A 10,158-nucleotide genomic window follows, 5' to 3' on the forward strand; every position below is an offset into this window, starting at 1 on the left:
GTGTCCTGTGCTGCCATATAAGTCCAGAAATACTGCTGTATAAGTCCAGCAGTACCGCCGTAGAAGTCCAGTTCAGTGGTGCTGCTGTATAAGACCAGTGGTGCTGTCCTGTGCTGTATATTATTTACTCCAAATGAAGGGGTTATTAATATTTACTCCAAATAATTTTTACAGGGTTTGCCCTGTGTGGTGTAGAGGTATGCTCTCCTGTGCTGCATTTTGTTATATAACTCCCAAAAAATAATGGAGAACAAAAATTTGGAGGATAAAATAGGGAAAGATCAAGAACCACTTCCTCCTACTGCCGCTGCTGCCGCTGCTGTTGTTTGCCGCTGGGAGGAGTCTATTGTCATCCCAGAGGGGAAGTCGGAAGACCACTTGTACTACTTCAACTAAGCAATTGACTGTCCAACAGTCCTTTGCGAGGCAGATGAAATATGACAGCAGTCATCCTGTTGCAAAGCGAATAGCTGAGGCCTTGACAGCTATGCTATTGTTAGATGTGCATCCGGTATCTGCCATTAGTGCAGTGGGATTTCGACAATTGTTGGAGATAGTGTGTCCCGCGTACCAAATCCCATCTAGATTCCACTTCACTAGGAAAGCGATTCCTGGACTGTAAAGGGACATTAAGAAAAGTGTCCTCAGTGTCCTAAAACATGCGATTGTACCCAGTGTCCACTTAACTACGGACATGCGGACAAGTGGAGCAGGGCAAACTAAGGACTACATGACTGTGACAGCCCAATGGGTAGATGTATTGTCTCCCGCAGCAAAAACAGGAGCGGCACCAGTAGCAGCATCTCACAAACGCCAGCTCGTTCCTAGACAGGCTACGCTGTGTATCACCGGTTTCCGTAAGAGGCACACAGCTGACAACCTCTTTCAGAAACTGAGGGATATCATCGCACAATGCTTACCCAACTTAAAGGGGGTCATTCTGACCCGATCGCATGCTGCAGTTTTTTGCAGCGTAGCGATCGGGTCAGAACCGCGACTGCGCCGGTGCAAGGCCGCCCATCGCAGTGCTATGATCGCCTCACCCTGATTGACAGGCAGAGGCGGTTAATGGGCGGGAGGGGGCGAAACGTCGGCGTTTGGCCGCCGTTTCGTGGGCGCGGTCCGGCCAACGCAGGCGGGGAGTGACCAGCAGCGACTGCATGGCGCTGCGAGCTGGGGAGCGAAAAGTAGCTCCCGGCCAGCACGCTAAAGCTGTGCGATGCCTTTGCACTTCTGCGGGGGGAAGGGGGGGGGGGGCACTGACATGTGGGGTGGACTAGCCCTGTGCTGGGCATCCCCCCGCATGTCTGAGTTCATGATCGTAGCTGTGCTAAATTTAGCACAGCTACGATCAACTCGGAATGACCCCCTTAGACTCTCCTGGGGATATCAGACAATGCCATCAATATTGTGCGTCATTACATCTGGGCAAATTTCAGCACGTCCCATGTTTTGCACATACAATTAATTAGGTGGTGCAGAATTTTGTTGAAAAATGACAGGGGCATGCAGGGGATGCTGTCAGTGGTCCGAAAAATTGCGGGACACTTTCGACATTCAGCCACTGCGTGCCAATCCTAGATGGGTCCAGAGGCGTAGCGTGGAGACATGACACCCGGAGCAGGGTCATGTCATGGCGCCTTCACCCACCACCACACACACATACATACATACATACATTCACACACACACACACACACACACACACACACACACACACACACACACACACACACACACACACACACACACACACACACACACACACACATTTAGGCACAGACATACATAAACACACAAATACAATATGGATAGATAGACAGACAGACAGACAGACAGACACACACACACACACACACACACACACACACACACACACAACACACAAATATACACAGACATACACATATACACGCAGACATACATAAACACACACATATACTCACACATACTGTATACAAAGATATATATACACAAATATACATGTATACACATTAGAACAGACATACACACACACACACATTTACACACAAACACAGACATATACACATAAACACACAGTATACACAGACATAAACACACAGTAATTCTCACCAAGAGGCCAGCAGCAGAGCAGCTCCTCGTTCCAGCCTGGATGGGCAGAGGTTCTATGTGATTGACAGGCTGGACCTCCATGGGTAGAAGGAAAGGACTGAGGAAAGGGAAGGGGTGGCCACCACACTGCCTGCATGTTCCTGATCACTGAATGCAGATACCTGACAGCCAGGAAAGTTCTTCTGAAAAGCCTTCAAACCTCCCCAATCCCTAACAACACACATAGGCGTGCACAGGGAGGGTGCCTGGTGCGCACAGGCACCCCCTAATGTCCGGCAATCCGGTCTCACATGCCTGATGCAGCGATCGCCGAGCAGGCTGATTACTGTCCCTTCTGCCTTGCACCCTGTCAGGACAGCATTACTGACTGGACGCCTGGGTTAATCAAGGGTGATATGACGTGATGACATCATGCTGCTCGCACGCCCCCCCGTCACACACCCACCTCTCTCCTTCTATTCTATGCCAATGCCAGCCACCGATGAGGAGCAGCATGCAGCCAGCGTTCCTCTTAGGGAGACAAATTCAATACTGGCAGGCGGTCGGCAGCAGCATTGACACGTAACACGTTTTTCCATCAGCAGCAGTAACTAGTCTGCGACTGTCAGTGTCAGTGAGTGACTGCTGCTTGCAGGGGAAAGAGAGGGGGAGCCAGACCAGTCTGAGGAGAAGCAGTGTAATTGCACTGAGTGCCATCAGGGGTGTTTGTTTGGTGCACACTACAACATCTGACAATGCATCTGAATTATTAGGATTGGTACAAGGGTGGGTATATTATATTACGTTGACCGTCAATAGATGGTGCTAGACACACCCAAAAGGCGGTGCTAGACACACCCCTCCAACAGTGCACCCCCTAATAAAATGTGCTGCGCACGCCTATGACAACACACCACACTGCACTGCACTGGACTCTCTGCATTGTGCAATCAGTGATCTGCAACATGCAGGCAGTGTGGTGGTCACGCCTTCCCTCTCTTCTAGTCATTTCCTCCTACCCCTGCTCGAGATTCCGGCTCTCAGCTGTGCAGTGAGCCGGCGCCTTCTGTCCCCAGCGGCGCCTGGAGCTGGAGCTCCCCTTGTTCCACCCTCCCTACGCCCCTGGATGGGCCAGGTGTTTGTGCCGCACGCTTGTGTCGCTTAGATTAGTCATCAAGCAACCTCATGGCACCTCTTTTTCTTCTTTGCATCATGTGCTGTTTGTGACCTAGTTTTTAAAATGCTATCCTGTCTGCCACTGCATTGCCATTCCTAGATGGGTCAGGTGTTTGTGCCGCCCACTTGGGTCGCTTAGCTTAGTCATCCAGCAACCTCATTGCACCTCATTTTTTCTTTGCACCACGTGCTGTCTGGGGCCTAGTTTTTATAAGTGCCATCCTGACTGACACTACAGTGCCACTCCCAGGTATTTGTGCCGCACACTTGTATCGCTTAGCTTAGTAATCCAGCTACCACATTGCACCACTTTTTCTTCTTTGCATGATGTGCTGTTTGGGGCCTAGTTTTTCAAAGTGCCATCCTGCCTTACACTGCAGTGCCAATCCTAGATGGGCCAGGTGTCTGTGCCGCACACTTGTGTTGTTTAGCTTAGTCATCCAGCGACTTAGGTGCAACCTTTTGGCCTAAAAACAATATTGTGAGGTGTGAGGTGCTCAGAATAGACTGGAAATCAGTGGAAATTAATGTTATTGAGGTTAATAATACCGTATGATCAAAATTACCCCCAAATTCTGTGATTTTAGCAGTTTTTATGTTTTTTTCCAAAATCATCCAGATCCAAAACCAAAACCCGAAAGGGTGATTTTGGCAAAACCAATCCAGATCCAAAACATGTGCGGGGATCCAGATCCACAAACAAAAAACAAAACACGAAAAGTGCCCGCCGCACATCTCTATTTATATACAGTATATATACAGCAGGCTGGCGGCACTCAGCAAATAAAGCACTCCAAACAGTGGCTCATAATATCAATCTTTACTCAGGGTGTTCCCTGCGAAACTGTATATTCTGCATTGAAATATTGGTATTTGGAGTCACTGTCTCATGTCCTTTATTTGCTGATTGTGAATGTATTATCCAGACTTTTTTTCTGGACATTGGAAGATATATCTATATACAGTATATATATCTATATATAGATATGTATCTCTAACCATCTATGTATCTATCTATCTCTATGTATATATATATATATATATATATATATATATATATATATACGTATAGACAGATGCAGGTGTCCCTATATGAAAGGAACAGGCGGCACTCCTCCGGACTTAATACAAAAGTAAAGCTGGTGCTTTATTCAGACGACGTTTCAAGGCCTTTTCATCAGGTGCAATAAGAATAAAAGAAACTGAACATACCTTTTATAAGAGGACGCTGGGTCCAGCAGTGTGTCTTTCCCGCCCCAGATCAGGTGGCGCCGGCACAGCGACGTAATGGACGCTCTAAACCTGACGTCGGAGTGAGCACCATTGCATGTTGGGTACGTAACCAAGGACATCAGCGGGCGGTAACTAAGGAGGCCGTGCTGAAGCATGCCGGGCCGGTAGTTAAGGACGCCGGCGGCTGGTTGCTGTATCTGACAAATAGCGCTGTAGGCGGGCAACGGGGGAGAAATACGTACACAGTATCCGGCGGCACCTGGAATGGGGGGAAAGAGAAAAAGTGAAACAATGTGTTAGTGTAAATACAATGATCAATAAAGAATTATACAAGTTAAATGACATAACAGTGTGATTAAAAAACTAAATGTCATGGATTTTACTGAAAATGAAATATAGTGAATAAACATGATGAAGTATACTGTAAAAATAAAGGTGAGTACTCTACTATAAGGAAACATATATGAGATGGGCAGTCACAAAAAAATACTCCATACTACTTTTTCATTGAGTCCTTTAGGATGTACAGTTTCCAGTAAATGAATCCACTTTGATTCTTTTTGTTGCAATTTACGACTTCTGTCCCCACCTCTGATGGACGGAGGAACATGGTCGATGATCTTGTAGCGTAAGTGGGACAGTTGGTGGCCTGCTACCTTATAATGTCTGGCCACAGGCTGATCGGCTGATTTACCTGCTAGTGCCTGTTTGATAGAGGACTTGTGCATGGCTATACGTTCTTTAAACATACTAGTTGTTTGGCCTATATAGCATAACCCACACGGGCATGTAATCATATACACAACGTATCGAGTGGTGCAGGTAAGGACATAGTTGATCTTGTATGTTTGGCCTGTATGCGGGTGGTTAAAGGAGGGGCCATCATCCAGATAATTGCAGAACACACAAGAGACACATTTGTAACACCCCGGTTTCTTGTAAGTGGTGTTTGGTTTTTTTTGCAGCATGGCAGTAATATTGGTTTTAACCACAAAGTTCTTTATATTGCGGCCCCTGCGATAACTGATTAGAGGTTTGTGTTTATTAAGTCCCGGTAGTGCCTTATCTGTAGTTATAATAGGCCACAGAGCTTTTGTTGCTTTTTAAATCACTGGGCTGGCTAAAGTATATTCTGTCACAAATGGAAGAAGGTTGTCTGTGGGGGTACGATTGGTGGATGAGAGCAGTTGTTCTCTGGTATATTTCATGACTTCCGCCTTTTGTTGTAGAAGTATTCTACTATCGTAGCCCCTCTGGAGAAATTTGACCAGGATTTTGTCTATTTCTGATTTAACTAGTGTAGAATCGCTGGTGATGCGTGCGACCCGCATCATTTGTGATTTGGCCAGACCCTTTTTGAGTGCAGGTGGATGAAAGCTATTGGCACGAAGTAATGTGTTACGGTCTGTGTCCTTAGTGTAAACTGCAGTAGTGATGTTGTTATTGGAAATGGTAATTTGTACATCCAAAAAGTGTATGGTAAAGGCTTGAATATCATATGTAAATTTAATTGCGGATTCTGAACCATTGATGTTATTTATAATGGTTTGAAGAGTGTCGGCATTCCCCTTCCATATGATGAATAAATCATCTATACAGCGGGTGCAAAAGATGATATTATCATAAATATCAGGATTAGTGAAGAAGAATTTGTTTTCCTGATTAAACATATAGATATTCGCGAAGGCCGGGGAAACATTAGATCCCATAGAGCAACCACTTTTTTGTAAGAAGAAAGAGCCATTGTGTAAGAAATAGTTGCGTTTAAGAGTAAGTTCCAACAGATTCATAAAGAGATCCAAGTTAAATTCCAAAAACTGGTTGTCGAGGAGGAAAGTCCTTACCATTTGTAGACCTTCTTCGTGAGGGATGACAGTATACAGACTGTGCACATCCAGTGTGCACAGTATGGCATTGTCAGGGAGTGAACCCAATTCCTGGAGTTTTTTAAGAAAGGTAGTAGTGTCTTTTAAATAGTGATGAGCGGGTTCGGTTTCTCGGAAACCGAACCCCCCCGAACTTCACCCATTTTACACGGGTCCGAGGCATACTCGGATTCTCCTGTATGGCTCGGTTAACCCGAGCGCGCCCGAACGTCATCATCCCGCTGTCGGATTCTCGCGAGATTCGGATTCTATATAAGCAGCCGTGCGTCGCCGCCATTTTCACTCGTGCATTGGAAATGTTAGGGAGAGGACGTGGCTGGCGTCCTCTCCGTTTATGTTGATGCATTGCAAATATTTTGTGCTTGCTTATTACTTAATTGTGGGGACTGGGGAGCAGCTGTATATAGGAGGAGTACAGTGCAGAGTTTTGCTGACAGTGACCACCAGTAATACGTTGTCTGCCGGCAAACAGAAGACCACCCCTGTGCTCAGTGTGCTGCATATATCTGTGCTCACACTGCTTAATTGTGGGGACTGGGGAGCAGCTGTATTATATAGCAGGAGTACAGTGCAGAGTTTTGCTGACAGTGACCACCAGTATACGTTGTCTGCCTGAAAAACACTCCATATCTGTGCTCAGTGTGCTGCTTTATTGTAGGGACTGTGGACCACCAGTATAATATTATACAGGAGGAGTACAGTGCAGAGTTTTGCTGACCAGTGACCACCAGTATATAATATATAGCATTACGGTACAGTAGGCCACTGCTGTACCTACCTCTGTGCCGTCCTTAAGTATACTATCCATCTAGATTCTATACCTGTGGTGCATTTCAGTTGTGCAGTTTGCTGACACAGTGACCACCAGTATACTATATATAGCAGTACGGTACGGAAGGCCACTGCTGTACCTACCTCTGTGTCGTCATTAAGTATACTATCCATCTACATTCTATACCTGTGATGCATTTTAGTTTTGCAGTTTGCTGACACAGTGACCACCAGTATACTATATATAGCAGTACGGTACGGAAGGCCACTGCTGTACCTACCTCTGTGTCGTCATTAAGTATACTATCCATCTACATTCTATACCTGTGGTGCATTTTAGTTTTACAGTTTGCTGACACAGTGACCACCAGTATACTATATATAGCAGTATGGTACGGAAGGCCACTGCTGTACCTACCTCTGTGTCGTCATTAAGTATACTATCCATCTACATTCTATACCTGTGGTGCATTTTAGTTTTGCAGTTTGCTGACACAGTGACCACCAGTATACTATATAGAGCAGTACGGTACGGAAGGCCACTGCTGTACCTACCTCTGTGTCGTCATTAAGTATACTATCCATCTACATTCTATACCTGTGGTGCATTTTAGTTTTGCAGTTTGCTGACACAGTGACCACCAGTATACTATATATAGCAGTACGGTACGGAAGGCCACTGCTGTACCTACCTCTGTGTCGTCATTAAGTATACTATCCATCTACATTCAATACCTGTGGTGCATTTTAGTTTTGCAGTTTGCTGACAAAGTGACCACCAGTATACTATATATAGCAGTACGGTATGGAAGGCCACTGCTGTACCTACCTCTGTGTCGTCATTAAGTATACTATCCATCTACATTCTATACCTGTGGTGCGCCTCTTTTTTTCTTTGCATCATGTGCTGTTTGGGGACAATTTTTTTGAAGTGCCATCCTGTCTGACACTGCAGTGCCACTCCTAGATGAGCCAGGTGTTTGTGTCGGCCACTTGTGTCGCTTATCTTAGTCACACAGCGACCTTGGTGCGCCTCTTTTTTTCTTTGCATCATGTACTGTTTGGGGACAATTTTTTTGAAGTGCCATCCTGTCTGACACTGCAGTGCCACTCCTAGATGGGCCAGGTGTTTGTGTCGGCCACTTGTGTCGCTTAGCTTAGTCACACAGCGACCTTTATGCGCTTCTTTTTTTCTTTGCATCATGTGCTGTTTGGGGACAATTTTTTTGAAGTGCCATCCTGTCTGACACTGCAGTGCCACTCCTAGATGGGCCAGGTGTTTGTGTCGGCCACTTGTGTCGCTTAGCTTAGCCATCCAGCGACCTCGGTGCAAATTTTAGGACTAAAAATAATATTGTGAGGTGTGAGCTGTTCAGAATAGACTGGAAATGAGTGGAAATTATGGTTATTGAGGTTAATAATACTATGGGATCAAAATGACCCCCAAATTCTATGATTTAAGCTGTTTTTTAGGGTTTTTTGAAAAAAACACCCGAATCCAAAACACACCCGAATCCGCCGAAAAATTTTCGGGGAGGTTTTGCCAAAATGCGTCCGAATCCAAAACACGGCCGCGGAACCGAATCCAAAACCAAAACACAAAACCCGAAAAATTGCCGGTGCACATCACTACTTTTAAATAGGTTGTTTGTTGTACTACCAAGGGTTGTAATAAACAGTCTAATAGTTTTGCTATGGGTTGATATAGTGAATTATTGGCTGAAATTATAGGCCTACCGGGGGGGTGTTCAATATTCTTGTGAATTTTAGGGACGGTATAAATGACCGGAACACTTGGCGATGTTTGCTGTAATTTTTTAATCAGATGTGAGTCTAAGGTCCCCTCATGTACTGCTGTGGACAAGATGTCGTACAATTCTTGTTTGTATAAGTCAGTGGGGTCGCTTTGTAATTTTTCATATGTCGACACATCCGCTAATAATTCATCCAATTGTTGTTTATAATCATGAATATTCTGAATGACTATTGCCCCGCCTTTATCGGCGGGGCGGACGATTATATCATTATAATTTGATAGAGCCTTTAATGCTGTTTGTTTTGGAATTGTGAGATTGTGAAAGATACGTGGAGATGCAGCATTAAATCTATGGGGGTCATTCCGAGTTGTTCGCTCGTTATTTTTCTGTTGCAACGGAGCGATTAGTCGCTAATGCGCATGCGCAATGTCCGCAGTGCGACTGCGCCAAGTAAATTTGCTATGCAGTTAGGTATTTTACTCACGGCATTACGAGGTTTTTTCTTCGTTCTGGTGATCGTAATGTGATTGACAGGAAGTGGGTGTTTCTGGGCGGAAACAGGCCGTTTTATGGGAGTGTGTGAAAAAACGCTACTGTTTCTGGGAAAAACGCGGGAGTGGCTGGAGAAACGGAGGAGTGTCTGGGCGAACGCTGGGTGTGTTTGTGACGTCAAACCAGGAACGACAAGCACTGAACTGATCGCAGATGCCGAGTAAGTCTGAAGCTACTCAGAAACTGCTAAGAGGTGTGTAGTCGCAATTTTGAGAATCTTTCGTTCGCAATTTTACTATGTTAAGATTCACTCCCAGTAGGCTGCGGCTTAGCGTGTGCAAAGCTGCTAAAAGCAGCTTGCGAGCGAACAACTCGGAATGACCACCTATGTACAGAGTCATTCATTAGTCTTGAAAAAGTTTTGATGGATGGATTGTGTGATACTGGATCAAACTTTGACGTGCCAATGGTGGTTCTAAAAGAGAGTGGTTTTGCACGCTCCTCAGGGGGTTTGTGTTGGAAATACTCCTTCAGCCGCAGGGATCTAGCAAATTTATAATTTTCCACTTTCCTCTCAAAATCATGATGTTTATTGGTGGGGATGAAGGATAAACCTTTAGACAATACTTTGGTTTCTTGTTCAGTGAGATTTCTTGAGGACAGGTTGTATGTATATATACATACCAAATACTAGCCCGTGAAAATTACGGAACCACATAACAGCAATGTCAGTACACACATGGACGGCTCACATGGTCAAACACATTGCT

The sequence above is a fragment of the Pseudophryne corroboree genome, chromosome 9 (assembly GCF_028390025.1).
Source record: "Pseudophryne corroboree isolate aPseCor3 chromosome 9, aPseCor3.hap2, whole genome shotgun sequence".
Taxonomy (NCBI): Eukaryota; Metazoa; Chordata; class Amphibia; order Anura; family Myobatrachidae; genus Pseudophryne; species Pseudophryne corroboree.